At 32.1% G+C, this 16,871-nt stretch overlaps 1 pseudogene; it reads right to left on the bottom strand.

The window, feature by feature from the left end:
* Window positions 1–2,307: 2,307 nt before the first annotated feature.
* On the bottom strand, window positions 2,308–13,514 carry LOC149536207 (serine/threonine-protein kinase VPS15-like; annotated as a pseudogene).
* Window positions 13,515–16,871: the final 3,357 nt, after the last annotated feature.

Genomic DNA, 16,871 nt, shown 5'->3' with positions numbered 1-16,871 from the left:
TATTGTAAAAATCATGAAAGTTTACTAGTAGAGCCCACTAAGGCATCAACTTTCTTGCATAATACAAAACCACTTGATCTAGAATTAACACCATTGGAAATTTTGTTGAAGCTACTATCTAAATATAAAAGAATAAAAAAATATGATGGTTAAACCTTGAGGTAACCACAAAGCCTTGTGCATAGCTTTGTAACTAAGGGTTTTAACCAATTTTAAGAAAATCTTTTAGATCTCTCTAGGGTCCAAAACTAGAACTCCAAATTGGTTTAAAACAAATGTCTTCACCATGTATTATTTTGAAATAGATTGTAATTGTTTTTCTATCCATTTTCTTATAAGTAAGGGCTCCAATCCATCATATTTAATGTGAATCCTTCTTGATATAAGATAGTTGGATGCCCATCTCAAGAATTTGTCCAAAAGTTAACACTCTAACCATTATGAATAACTTAAAATTATTATTTTTCAACAAGAACCTCCCCAAATATTAGAATAAAGTGGATGGATGATCCCTTGGATCAAAAGAGACAATGGAATAACACGCCCAGAGTCTTATTCTCTCCATATATGTGCAGTTAATTTGTCAAGAAGGAATGCAGTATGGGACTCTTGATCCCATATATGTCATGTAAAATTAGGCAAGAAAGTAACGTGAAATGGTTGATCCAATAAATGTGAAGTAAACCTGTCAATGGGGAATGTAGTATGAAATGGTTGATTTCATATGTCTATAAATTGCATTTCAAATCCTTCGCAACATACAATAACAATAAAATGGCAAAGGGAAAGGCAATGAAATTGTTTTGCGTGTTGCTAACAAAAACAGTTGCATTGGTAGCGAGCATAGAAAGTAATAGCCTCGTCATGATTATTATTATTATTCCATAGATGATTTATATTCTGACAAATTTTGGTATTATTGGCAGGTACAGAAGGAGCTCAGTCAGATGATCGCTATTTGGATTATCATTGCGAAGATGATGGTATTTGTAACTTTAGTGTAGATCTGGAAAAGGGTATGGTTATTCATCAAAAAAAATCAGAAATGGACTTGTCTTAGACAAACGCCTTGATAAACATGTATGCCAAATGTGGATGTACATGCAAAAGGCACAACAGTTATTTGGAAAAATGCTTACTTTAGATTTGATCTCAAGGATTGCAGTGACAATAAAGTATGCACAATGGCGATTTTAGTGAGGATTTTAGAGTTTCCAAAGAAACGTCTCTGCTAAATCCAGTCTTATGGACTGTCATCATTTATAGATATGCCCAAAATGGACCTATTCACAAAGCCTTGGTGGTTTTTAAGCATATGTAATGAGAACTTAGTATAAATCCAAATCCTGTGACCTTTATTTTATCAACCTACTACGTGCCAAGGTTTTGAGCTTTTGATCAAGGTATAGAGAGTCATCATGTTTTATTTGTTATCATTACAAATGCCCTTATTGATATTTATACAAATTGTCAGAATGGTTGAAGCTAGAAAACATAAGCGGTACATCTTTTAGACGCTCGACATAATCACAAATGGAATAGGTTATCATTGAAGTGAATTGACACCGAGTTGTTTGCTTGTATGAAATTAGTATCCAATGCTAATCACTTTCAAAGGAAAGGACAAGCATGGTATGCTTTTTCCCTCTTATTAAACCCTCTAAATTATACTTTTTTACTGTAGATGTTTGCATCTCATTAAGTAACTAAAATTTTCATAACTTCTACATCTATCCCTAGTCTAATTATATTAAAACACATCTTTAGCATTTCATTGATCTGCCATGTGTTATATTGACCCCTTCATAGATACGTTCGGGAAGATGTTTTTCTATATCAATTTCTTTCATCCATACAATCAGTGTTTTCTTAAAAATTTCTAAAGCCTTTTCATCAAATCTAATTTGTTCATAACTTGCAAACATTGTAGTTCACAAGAATGCATCTCTTTGAGGCATTATGTCAAACAATTCACATGGCTTGCCTATGCTTCAACATTTTGCATAGACATCTACTAGGGTAGCGATAACTATAATGTATGACAAAATCCCAATATTTGTTTCATGCTTTGATGGATCTCCATGCCTAGCTTCAAATCCCCCAATTTAGCAAAGATACAAAGGATGCTAGTAAAGGTTGTCAAGTATGGCTTTACACCCACCTATTGCACTCTATCAAATTTGTCAAGACACCCATTTTGTGCCTTCTTTTGAAGCTTTTATTTTGGAATAGATAGGAGGAATGTAGGAGAAGATTGTGGAATTTGAATTTACTCTTGTAAATCAAATTTTCTTAAAAGTTTATATATTATTTATAACAAATCCATTTCTTCATACAATAAAATGATGACATTCCATGAAAGTGCATTTGTTTACCAAAACTTTGCAAACTTAGAACTGCTCCTTCCTTTGTCCCTTTCTTTGCGACATCTTTAGTGTCAGTGTAGCTATCAATGCTACCATATTCTTGTAAAAGATGATTTATAGAGAAAACATTTATTCTGCTACTGCTAGGTGCCACAACAACTTGTGGCCTAGTTGCAAAAATTGTAACATGAAGTACTTGACCATCATTTATAGATTAGATCAACCTTGACCAAAAATTAATGTCTTTTTCTAGTCTTTGGCTATCCCATATTTTAACTATGGAATCATCTGATGTACTTGAAAAATATTTATGATCATGTGAAAATCCAATGTCATTGATAGCTAATTGATGCTCTTGAAGATGTGCCAACAAAATTCCATGTGGTGTCCATGCATGATCTAGGACAAATGTTCCAGAGTAAGATGATAATACAGTTGCATCTTCTAGTGATGATGAACCTACACTTACACTCAATGAAAATAAAGAGCTCTTAGAATCATCAAAAATAGATGTCTTTGAACTTATTCATCACATAAATTATGTAACCATTTTCTCTTCAAATAGAATCTCTAAGGACATTGTACACTTGTCTAGTAGAAGAAAATATGCCACTCAAAATAGAACCACTAACCAACTTGGGAGGAAAGGAACCTCCCATACTAGCATATCTCTATATTATCTCTATTGTGGGCATGGATGAGTGACCAACACCCAAAGTCCACTATCAGGAAACAAAAGAACCAACAAATTATGCTTCATAAAAATTTGTCATCGTAACAGGTGTTGCACCTTGTAGACCTACAACATCATTTCTTCTCTCTTCATTAAAGAATCATCATATCAAAGAAATTTGATTTTTTCCACTCTCATTTTTCTTTTCAGTAAGAGGGTACACATAAATTTGGACAATTTGAATTACAATAGGAAAGATAACTTTTGAGAGGGGGTGGAGGGTGCATGGGGGGGGGGGAGATGAATCAATAGTTTAAACTTTGACCCTTAAAACATTCACCACACATCCATCTCATACATTCAATAACTAAACTGAAATATAGTGTAAAGCACGTACATCTACAACATGTAAAAAAGTAAAAATTCACACTTATATGACACTAGATAAGATAAGGTAAAACTCGGGTGGGGATGACACCCAAAAATCTTCATTACTACAATAATAAAGTGTATCTAGTGAAGGTTACAAAGTTTTGATCATGAGACATGATCTACCCTATGAAAGGTATGCCCTGTTAAAAAGTTACAAAAATTATTAGGTCTCACCTTGTTAAAGGATTTCAAAACCTTATTAAAAGTTTTCCTTCTTAAAGGACTTCAACTCACAATTAAGTAAGCACCCTGCTAAAGGATTTCAATGTAACCTCTTAGGACTACTTTGTTAAGAGAATTAATTGATTCACCTACTAGACTAACTCAACATTGATCCTGCACTTAGTGCTTGGTTGCTTCATGATAGATCACATGTATACTGATGTTCTCTTGATCCTTCTCAATTAGAAGTCTTTCTGCTATATACTTTTTGTTTCCTCTATTCTCCTTTAACTAATTTTGTAATGTAATCTCAATTCACAATTCCTTAGTCATGATGAATGCTTTATTTGTACATGCAAAATTCTCTCTTCATTCCTTCATACATTTTAGAAATTTTAGGGTTTTTCCTCCTTAAGAAGACTTAGGTGACTTGGGTTAGGTATGAATCAAAGGTTGTGATTCATCCATTCTTCTCCTTAATCCTTCCCTTTTCCTGATTGGTTGCATGTAATGTATTAGAAATCCAACATAAGATTTGTCCTTATCTCCATAATATTATAATTCAATCTTTAAGTCAGCTCAAAAATAGTTTACATAGTTGTTTGTGCCATTACAAACAACTATGAAAAAACTATTTTACTCAACATCTAAAGTCTCTGATGCTCAACATATACTAGTTTCTTTAGTGTGACTCAACATCTGCATCACTTGACACATTCTACTTACTCAGCTCCTAAATCACTCGACATATACTATCTACTTAGCACTTGGGTGACTCAACACATAAGTGACTCAACACTCACTGTGAACTTGGCATGAACTATTATACACATGTTGTGGTTGACATGTACTACTTGTTCGGCATGAACTAGGTAAATGACTTAAGTGTGTAGACACTCATTAGTCAAAACCAATATGAGATCAACAATATCCCTCTTTGACATGAGTATCAAAAACACTTGGTCATGCATTAATATACTTAATCTTATCAGCATAACATATCTCTTATTTAACTTATACATACGAAACTTCAACATCTCAAAATCTTATAACATCTTATCTCTCAAAATTTGATAACTCCCCCTGAGTTGATAGATCTAGTTCTATACTCAAAATTTTGTACTCCTTCTGAGTAGATATGCTTCAATTAATACTCTTGTGACTTCTTTTACTTCCTTGTTTTTCTTTTCTAACTAATACTCTTTCATTTCATTTGCCCCTTTGCTCTTATTCTCCTCCTTTTCTCTCTATCTCCTCCAAATTCTATATCTCCCCCTTTTTACTCTTATGTCAAATGGGCTATACACTAATAATGTGTTTGTCAAAAAAGGATTTATGGACCTCTAGTATAATCTTGAGAGCTACATCCCAATTTTTGCACACTCCATCCAAAGATGTAATTTGGATGGCCATCACAGCAAGGTGAACTAGGCCATCTAATGTAGAATGATTGGGGTCTTTCTTCATAAGTGTTTCATCATAGCCTAACTCCTTGTGCAAAATTTCCATGTGAGGGGTCAATGTTATTTGGATGCTAATCAGTTTTGCCCTTATATTATCTTAATCTTTTGATAATGTAGCTAATTGAATTTGGGTTTGTAGCAAAATTTTGAAGTGTTTATCACTTTGAGCTAGTGTCATAGGTAGTTTTGTACTTGATGTATTAATCTAACTTTCCAAACTTAAAATGTGACTTCTTGCCTCTTGTGTGAGGAGTATTGGATTGCACAATTTTGTGTATAGTGAAAAAATGTTCTCAAGTACCTTCTTCACACTTTCTACCTTAGTTGCCAATGCAATTTGTGTAAGTGCTATATCACCTGATATTATCTCATTCACTTTACTTTGAAATTTCTTTTCTAACCATTCTTAGAATTTAGCATTTGTATGAAGGTCTACGTCACTAACATTTTCCACTATAGTTTTCAATTATTCAATTAGTGGCTTTATCTCATCTAGAATAGGTAGACTAAATGTATCTAAAAAGATGTCTTTGATTTCCAGCAATGCTTGCTTCTGTCCATGCTCTCTTCTAAGTAGTTCTTTTCTTTTCTTTCTTGCTAGGGCTTCTTTTAGGATACCTATCTACTCTATGGCCATTATAGCATATTCATCCTTTGGTAAAATAATCTCTTCATCAATTCTTACATCTTCATATTGTATCACTTCATCATTCTTTGATGAACTTGAACTTGACATTGAGATTTGCAATGGTGTTGCATTTGTGCTTGTCTTCTAAAGAGAGTGACTGGAAGGAGTGTCAAATTTTGGTAAAGTTACCAAGGTTTGAATTTCTACTTGCCACTTCACCTTTGGTGTCAACTCAGTCTCTTTAGGCTTGTCCTTTGATTCCACAATGCCTTGACTTGCACCTTGTACTTGTGTTATAGGCGCACATAAGTCTGTTTGAACTATTTCACTCTGTATTTCTGTAGTGGCTTGGGTTTCCACTATGTCCTTTTTTGATGTAGCTTTAGGTACTTTATCTAAAGGTTGTGTATTAGTGACTTGAGGGGTGATAAAAGGTGGTTGTTTTGTATTCACCTCTTCCCTTGTAGTATCAGTCACCCTTTTTTATATCTCTTCTACACTCACCAATACAGGATTATCACATAATTTGGCTTGGAGTGTAAACTATTCAAGTATCATTTTTAGATCTTCCTTTGTATGGGGATTGATGTTTTGAGTAGTGTGATAAGAAACATCCTTCACTGTTACTATTTTGGTATTTACACTTGTTATATGTTGAGGGATGACATTTGACAATTGTATATCTTGTACACTCTATTCTTCTTGCTACTTTGCCTCAACTATTGCCTAGATATCTACTTTCATTTTGGTATCTCCCTCGATAGTTTCTTTATTGTCATCATCTTCTTTATCATCTTTTATCTCAATGGGTTCTCTCCTGCCTTTATTATTGCTAGTCCATACTTCACTTTCCACATTTGTGTGGCCTTCTTCACAAAATCTACAATAATGTTTTACAGTATGTTGAAGGCTCAATATTTTGGAACAAATCTAACTACATATTTCTACATAGCCTTACCAATTTTTTCCTTATTGAGTTTAGGTATAACTTGTGGAAGTGATGTTTCCCTTATTTGTCTTTCTAGGTTTGAGCAATAATGCCATTTTTCTCAACTCTTTCATATAAAATTTTAGGCATAGAATTAGCAATCTCTAGTGGGGTTTTCTTAAAAATTTCCATCATGGTATATATAGCCTCCTCCACTTTATTCTTTTCAACTTTATCGTGGTTATCAAAATCAATATGAGAAAATCCTAACAAATCTGCACTATTCTTAACATTTTCACATAGATTTTCTAAATTAGATAATGGGTTGTGAATCATCACTTTGAATTGGCTATTTTCATCTGATTCTATTTTTTCTTCATTAGATTCAACTTGTGCAATATATTTCCTCCTCGATCTTTTCTGCATTCCTCCTTTGGTTTGGCTTTCTCCTTTTCCTTTTGTGCAATGACAAGTGCACTAGCCCTTTTAGTAGGTGTAGTTGGTTTGGACTATCTTAGTTTAGTAGTTTCCTTGGACCTTGTCACTAGTTGGGCCTTATCATTTCTCTTCTTTTGACTAATGGGAGTAGGTGCGTCCTCAGCTTCTTCTCCCTCAACACCTTCAGAAACTTCTGTCTCTTCCTCTGGTTGATCTTCTCCCATTCCTTGTGTTAGTGGAAGTGGTGTTTGGGTCTGATATTCTTCTCCCTCTTCATCCTCTTCCTACACAACACCTTCACCAAATTTAGCTTTCAATTTCTTCACAAACTTTTCCTTCTTCTTTATGACAAAGGTAGTCTTGAGTTCCATGGTAATTTGAGATTTTTCCATCTCATAGTTTCCAAATGTAGTAGCATGTTTATCTATTTCTTCTGTAATTATAGCTATAATAGCTATAGAGGCCTCATCTACATTGACTTCATGTCCTAATGGTATTAGCCATCTTACCCTTGGAGTAGTTTCTTGAAAAAAAGTGTAATTAGCATCCACTGAGAAACAAACATCAAACATCATCATAATGCTTTTCCACTAGTGATACTAGAATTCTCAATCTTTTCTTCATTGATTGCTTAAAGTCCTCAAAGTAGCTTGTCATTATAGACTCAAAGTTCTCACCCAATTATTCAATAAAATTACCTATTTATACTACTACTAACCTATTTGTCTTCCATGCAATTGTGCCAAATGTAGAAAAAGTGTTTTGAACATAAAAGAAAATACATATCAAAATAGAACCAAATTTGCACTGAGCATTCTTTGTCTTTCTTATTGCTCCTAGGTTTTCAACCAAATGTTGTAATTGTAGCTCTACAAGATCATATGTGTGATATTTCTTTACAATCTTATAACCAATGTTCATCTACTACAATACAAGGCACACTATTTAATTTGTTGGATTGGTAAAACTTATGTGCAATAACCCTTACTGAAAAGTCTATCAATGGGTCTGTGATGGTATCAATAGTCATTCCTCTCTTATTTCACATGGCTCCTCTATTCTTCTCAATGTCCTCTTTTGAATCACTTATCAAATTCATAGGCTGATCTTGGGTTGGATACCCTATTACCCTATGGATTATTCTTTTGGTGATTTTGATAGGTCCATTCTCTAACCATAGAGAACTATCATGAATTATGCTTAACATAATCCTAATCCATTCAGTTTTGAGGACATTTAGGAGGTCTATGGAATGAGTTAACCCTTTCTTTTCTAAAATTTTATATTCTTCCCTTAACACACCATTCTCACAAAGTCTATCATATGCTTTCTTGATCTCCATATCACCTATACTCCCAAGTTTACAGTTGTAACATTTCCTAACATCTTGAATCATTAAAACTTTTGGTGGTATCATGGAAAATGCACTAGAGGGGTCTTGTTTATAAGAAATATCACATATGACCTTGAATATTAATTTTTTAACCTCATTACTAACTACTTGAACATTCAAAACCTCCTTTCCCTCTACACGTTTTGAAGTAGATGCCATTATGTGAAACTAGGGTTTACAAAAATATAAACAACATAACTCAACACTTGATAAATACCTTACAAGATCTAACAAAATGGTGTTAAATCACTGCTCAAATATTTTACACTCACTTTGGATGACTTTTTTGATTGCCTCTTGCTCTCCTTGCTCTTTCTTGATTTCAAAATGATGTAAAATGAGTTGTAAAAAGATCAAATACCCTTTTGAAATCATGCAATAAATGACGAGTTCTTACATAGCTGTAAGCTTGGCATCAACTAGCCATTCTATTAGCTTGACATCTTCTATCACTTCACTTGGAACTCATGGGAAACTTTTCATGCTTGATAGTAACATGAAAAACTTAAAGATTTTTTTTTTTTGATTCCCAATAACATCTTGCATCTTTATTCATGCTTATGTAGATTTTTTAGTACTAAATTCTTTTGGAACTGATGTATGATATAAGTTATGAATATCTGTCCCACATACCTCTTGATTGCTTAGTTTGATGAGGTGTGATCACCTGACCCATTCGGTGAAGTGATCCCTTCTCCATTTGATGTGCTAAAATTCTTTTTTTTCTTCCCTGTCTTGCTCATTTCATTTCTAACTTTTTCAACATCTTCCTTGCCTTTGTCCTTATCAAACACACAACTTAGCACCTTTGACCTTGTTGGATAATATCAACTAATGTGAACAATCTTTAAATAGCTAAAACTTGTGGTTTGGTTCAACCACATTTTGTAGTCACCTCTGAAGAGTGTTTTAATACAAATTTCAAGAACATGTCCATATTCTTGACAATAATGACAACTATATCTTGTATTACAATCCCAATTATAAGAGTTGTCATTGTTCCTTACCTTTGTTTTCCTATTTTATGACCACACATGTTTGGATCTACACTGAAAAGCTCTATGTCCATACCTTTGATAGTTGTAACAATATCCTCAAATGTTTATGTGTGCATGGTCATAGTTTTTGCATTCATGTGCCTGATGACCTTTTTTTTTGCACTTATGATAGTGAACCATGCTCTTATACTTGACATTCTAATTTATAGTCTTGGTCCTACCCACATTATCAGTATGTCCTTTCTTACCACAATTATAACAAGTATGTTTTAGAGTTCTTACCTTTGTTGTTCCTTTCTTCAGCACTTTTGGATGACTTTCCTTCTTCAATGCTTGTGTATCCTAGTCTAGATGTATCATTATTGGATCTTGGGGATATCAATAATTGCTCAAAGTATTTTATTGCTTCATTAGGTTTATTAAAACTTTTAGAAAATTCTTTTTCCCTTTTTAGGTCACTCTTCAATTGCTCATTCTATGTTTTCAATGGTGTTATCTCATTGTCCTTGACATTCAACTCATAGTTGGCATTCATCATTTGACTCAACATATCCAATTGCATGTTGAAAATCTTGGTTATCTCTACTAACTTTTTTTCTAGTCTATTGATCAAAACTCTTTTTTCATCTTCAATCATTTCTTTATCTTCCATAGGTTTCTTCTTCTATTTAGTCACCTCACATAGCAGTATGGCTTTTGATTCTTGCACCAACTTGATATTTCTGATTTCCTTAGCCTAGACTCTATTCTTTTGCATTAGATCTACAACTACTATATCAAATTCATTATTGTCTCCATTAGAAAATAGCTTAGTAGCATCCATTTCTCTCTATTGTGTGTCGTTCTCCTTGATATCAATTTCCTTCATTCTCTTCAAAGATTTCTTTAGTTCTTCTCTTACTTTATTTAGTTGATGTAGAATAAGTCGTATTTAAATTTGTTGATTCTCAATGATATTTTCTAACTTGTAGACTTCCATTTTCAAGATCTTTCCTTAAAGCTATAGAGCTTCTCTTTTAGAGAACTAGGCTCTGATACCAATTGTTGCAATTACAATATATCAATAGTTTTAACTTTGATCCTTAAAACATTCACTACACATCCATCTACATTCAATATGTAAACTAAAATACTATGCAAGGCATGTACATCAAAAATATGTAAACAAGTAAACATTTGAACACATATATGACACCAAACATAATTATCCAAAAACCTTCCAATGAGAAGGTAAAACTAGGGTGGGGATGACACTAACAAATCTTCACTACTTTAGTAATAAAGTGTATCCAATGAAGGTTACAATGTTTTGATCATGAGGTGTGATCTACCCTATGAAAGGTCTACCTTGTTAAAGGCTTATAAAGACTATTAGGTCTCACCCTATTGAAAGTGTGCCTTGTTAAAGGACTTTAACTCACAATTAAGTAAGCACCCTACTAAAGGATTTTAATATAGCCTATTAGGACTACTCTATTAAGAGGTTTAACTAAATTGCCTCCTAGAATGCCTCAACGTTGATCCTATGTTTAGCACTTGGTTGCATGATGACAGATCACCTCTTTACTAATGTTCTCTTCATCCTTTTCAATAAAATGTCTCACTACTACATACATTTCTTTTCCTCTATTTTCCTTTAATTGATTATGCAATATAATCTCAATTCATAATTCCTTAGTCACCATGAATGCTCTATTTGTTCATGCAAACTTCTTTCTTCACTCCATATACCTTAGAAATTTTGGTTAGTCCTCTTTAAGAAGACCTAGGTGACTTAGGGTTAGGTATGAATCAACAGTTGTGATTCATCTATTTTTCCACTTAAATCCTTCCCTTTACCTAATTGGCTACATGTAATGCATTGGAAATCCAACTTTAGATTTGCCTTATCTCCAAAATATCATAATTCAATCTTTAAGTTGACGCAAAAATACTTGACATAGTTTTTTATGCCATTACAAACAACTATGACAAAACTATCTTACTTGGCATCTGATGTCTCTGATGATTGGCATATACTAGTCTCTATACTATGACTTGACATCTGTATCACTTGGCATGTTCTACTTACTTAGCTCCTAAGTCACTCGGCATACACTATCTACTTGGCACTTGAGTGACTTGTCACATGAGTGACTCAACACTCACTTTGAACTCACTACGCACTATTATATACAAGTGCTTGACATGTACTACTTGTTTGGCATGAACTAAGTAAATGACTTAAGTGTGTAGACACTTATTAGTCAAAACCAATCTGAGATCAATAGGGACACCTTCATAAGATGGACCATGGTTAGAACCATTACATGTCACATAATTCAAAGGCATTCCTAGAGAAGAAGCTTGAAGCTTCTCATGATTTTCCAACTTTAAATTATTTTCTTCAAACTACATTGTACTAGAGAGATTGAGTATGTATCTTTCCATTGCTTTCATCCTTGTACAATATTCTAGCTCAAATAAACTTATATTCTAACCAAGGGATTCTATGTTTGGATGTAGATATGACTTATTAATTAACTATCTTTTTTCCATAGATGGATGAACTACTATAGATGAAATTTTTTTAGGTTTTTTTTTATTAGAAAAAGAAGCATTATTTGGGTTTGAACAAGGTTCAACAAGCTTCTAAGAATTTTAAAGTTTCTTTTAAATTTTCTCTAATGGTTGTCTTTCTCTAAAACCTCTAAGTACTATAAATTATTGGATTTCTCTAAGACTTCATAAAAAAATATATCCTAACATTGGAGATTTCAGACATGACAATAACTTAATCTCTAAAGTCAATGATGTTGGCTCTCTACAATGAGAAGGAAGAAGAACTGGTGAAAGGTAAACATACGAATTAATTTCTTGTAATAGCTCACTACCTAAAACAATAAAATTAATAGCTACCTTTCTAATGCATTGGCTAGGATGACACAATAGTGGAGTAGAATGTGCAATTGATCTAATCTCTAACCATTTTTCTAGTAATTTACTTTTTGACAATGATGTCAAATATTTCAAGGCATTCACAATAACTTCTTCCACAACATCATTTAAAGCATGCTCAATGTAAGGAAAAATATTCCACTACACACTAATCTAACCAAAAAAATAACATACATGGATAATTTGTTCAAAGTATACAACTCGTAACTATTCATGTCATGGTCATAATTTTAAAAAAATGGGAGAATAGGAAACAAAAAATCATTACTTTTCTTTTTTCCAAAGAAATGACATAATTTACTTATGTGTTCTAGAACTGCCCTCCTAATTATTAGACTTTTCTTTGGTCCAATTACCAATTCTTGTATAACATGAGCTATTGTCTATTGTAACTTTGTAAAATCTGCATTACATTTATTGATCTTTTGATGACTTGTAGCTTGTGAACCTAAAGTTTGATATGAAGCTAAATGACCTTTGGCCACCTTATGTGAAATATTTTATTTATCTAAAATTTTTGTCTCATTCAAAACTTGCAAGTGTATAAGAAAGTGTGAGGAAGTTGCATCAATCTTGTATATGTTATTAGCATAAAAAATACAAAAAATCTCCTTGGGATCATTTGGTAATGTTGAAAGCATATAAATAATATCTTCTGGAAATATTTTTGGATCACTTGAGATAAATTCATTGACTTATGAAAGTATATCATAGATATTTTGCAATGAAGCATGCAACACAATAGTAGCTAGATAAGAAGGCATTGCAATGACATAAGGAAGAACATGTTGTAAAAAATCTTCATCATCATTGTAGCATGAAGAGAAAAGAAATAATAGTATAACCCCTCTCCTTGACTGTGTAAGTGTCCCACTTCAAACACATTCACATGATAGTTGTGCAATTAACACCATTTCTTCACAGTTTGTGCCATACTCCACTCAATTCAACTATACAAGAACTGAGTCCACATTTGTTTCTGTTCCAATAACTAAAGTGACTAGATCTTTATTCTCTTTTCTTTCATAAAATGAGTTAAGTCTTTTATCATATTTCTATGAACATTTAATTGCAAAGAATAAAAGTGTTTCCTCATTTAATTTTTCATTGTGCAATTGCAAGTATTGTGTATGAAATTTCTGCAATTCCTTATTTTATGTGGGTTTTATTCCTCTTCTTGTAAAAATAAGAAAATTAGAATGCATTCATTTCTGAAAGGAGTAAAGAAGCCCATGATTTGTACTCCCTCCAAAACCTTGAACTATTGCTTCTATTAGAGTATAGAGGATTACAAATAAAATGGGGTGGAAGAAGCCTATGATTTGTACTCCTTTCAAGTTGAAAAGAATGTATTGTAGGATGATAAAATCCAATCCCTCTTCTATTAGTCTCATTCTTCCCAACCCTTCCAATACAAAAATGCATGGATGTTACATCCCCTTGACTTTTATCACTTCTTATGCTTAAATTAGTGACAATAGAGTTTTTTGTATGGCTACTTCTATTATTAGACCTTTCTTTTGCATCTTAGGATTGGAGAATGTAAACTTTATACAAACTAATGATACATAATTATTGGAACATGTATCTCTACTCCAACATTAAATTTTTTCTCAATCCCTCTTATTTTTAATTTATGTGTATTTATATTTGAAATATGTTTATAAAATATATTTAATTCTTTTAAATTGTCATCACATTACACTAGCAGAAGATAAAACCATGTATTTCAGGCTTTTCATTTGCCCTAGAGATGTTTATAGAAGACTACCACAATTGTATTCTCACAGCCTTACATAGGCCATCGTATTTGATTCAAATATGAAGAGGCCATCTGGTTTATTCAAAAAATAAGTTATCTCCAATCTAGAGACACATAGAAGCCAACATAAATTTTTAGTTTGTAAACATTTTTTTTAACCCTCCACTACCAACGGTTATTAGAAATAAATAAATCAGAGTTCTTCTCCCCCTCACCTCTCTTCTGCATTATTTCAAAAACTATTGAAGACACCTATAGAAACCAATAGGTACTTTCTCCTACCATTATCAATTGTTGAAGATACCCATAGACTCTATTTTTGCACCCCACACCTAAGGTTCCTACCATTATTAGTTGTTGAAGATGCCTGTAGACACTCTCTTTGCTGAGACCACACCTAAGGCTAGGATTTGAGTTATGTACAACCCTTAGTTTTTATATATCCTTCTGATTTTGGATGTCTCTTCTATAGATATCCCTCTAAAGTGTCATGACTAAGTACATGTAGCTTTATCATATTTGATGTTTGTTATTATTTTATTTATAATGATATGTTATAGTTTTTTATATTAATTATATTATTATTATATCTGTAATATTAACATATTGACTTAGGATAAGATTATAATCATAATTTAATATTTTATTTTATTTGTGTTAATCATCTTAAATAGACGCTTCATAATATTATGTTATATGTTACACCTTAATCATATTTGTAATAATAAATTATATTATGTAATATTAATAAGAATATTTTCTTTCCTTATTATAGTAATTTGAATAATAGTATTTCATAGTGTATTATTATTTATTTGATTAACATGATTATTATTACAATGAAGATTATACTTAATTTAATCTTTTGTTTAACTTTGTATTTAGGTTCTATTATCATTCAAATCAAGCTCTAAAAAGGGGACATTACATTATGATAAAGGATATGAATTTTATGGTTATGATGAACCCTCTCAAGAGACATCAATTTATGGTTCTAGGGCTTATCCTATGATTGGGGTTATCAGTAGGTGAAGCATCATCATTTCCTATCAAACTTTACTAGTCCATTACTTCCTGTTCTTATAGGTTTTTTTAGCAATTTATCATAAATGTATAATTTAGTTTGATGCTACATTTATGAATTGACACCGTTTTCCTTATTACTAGGAATAACTTAATCATAGATCATTGATAAAAACTTTATCAGATTAAGGTTCAATAAATGTCAACATCAGGTGTAATGAACACTTTTAGCACCCACTTGAGCATAAGGAAGAGGAAATATTTGATCCTTTTGCACCTCTATATGTTAAAAAGTGAGTATTTTAATTAGTTGTGTTTCATAAATTTTAATAGATGTGATTTTATAGTGGGGCTTGATGTTTTTATTTAATGCAAAGGTCTATTTTCTTGACATAAATTCCATAATCATTTGTATCTATTTTCTGAGAAGTTAGCACAAGAAACAATACTTGTGTGTGGTGAAAGTGCACCAAATTATATTTTATAAGAGTCTATCACTAAATAATTTAGAGAAGTGTGATTGACATGAAATATAATTTTAAAATGCTTGAACAAAAGAATTCAAAATTGCTGAATTGTTATTGATAAAGATTTAGATTACTATTTTTCATAATAACTAAAATTAGTGTTCTTTGAGAGGAGTATATCATGTTACAATGACTATGATCATGGTAGATCTAATGTTAGGAATACAACTTTGTCAATGTTTTGCATTATTCTTTAAAGGGTACTAGCTCGATGGAAGAGTACTTGCTTTATAAGTAGGAGGATTGTGGTTCAATTCCATTGTGCCCTAATATGACTAAATTAATGATTCAATAAACTACAAAATAAACTACCAAAAATACTACCATATATACTACCAAATAAACTACCAAATATATTACAAAATATACTACTATATATGCTACCCAAAAAATTACCAAATCAACTACCAAATATACTACCATACATACTAACCAAAAAAATACCAAATATATTACCAAATAAACTGCCAAAATAACCAAATAAACTACCATATAAGCTACCATTTAGCAATAATAAATGACTAAATCAATGACCTAATCAATGATTAAAATAGTTTAGTCATAAGCTTGGTTGGGAGATAAATGTCTTGCAATAAAGTACCAATGGTCACGTGATCAAAATTAGTCACATATCTACAATTTCTAGTAGTTTATTTAGTATTTAATGTTTTTGTACTATTGATTTGACTAACCTCATGAAGATGGTCCATTTTCACTCAAAGGGAAAGTTGGGATATTTTACGGGTCATAAATGCTATTAAGAAGTTATAGAAGGTGGAAAAGATCCCCAACCCATTCACATACCCCTTGGGCACTTGGATTACATTAAATTTGGCCTCTAGGATCATTTTAGGACCTATACAAGTGGCTTGAAATATTTTCTCTTCAAAAACTTTAGGGATGAAAGTTTTCCACTAAATCCTGATTAAAGGAACTAATTAGGGTTAATATTTAGTCTCATATTATCATGTTACTCTGCTAACTATAATTTGATATGTCGGGGCACATACACAGATAACGAGTGTCAAGTAACACCATAGGATTTGCTTTTACGTAATATTCAACATGTCACAATTTATAGAATGATACACACATTCAGATTACGATACAAATAAAATACTTGACAATGAGGTTCAAATAA

Source organism: Cupressus sempervirens, chromosome 10, assembly GCF_028749045.1.
Source record: "Cupressus sempervirens isolate cs-2001-9-10 chromosome 10, ASM2874904v1, whole genome shotgun sequence".
Classification (NCBI taxonomy): Eukaryota; Viridiplantae; Streptophyta; class Pinopsida; order Cupressales; family Cupressaceae; genus Cupressus; species Cupressus sempervirens.
Note: the sequence above shows the minus strand (reverse complement) of the source record. Positions and strands in the feature narration are given on the sequence as shown.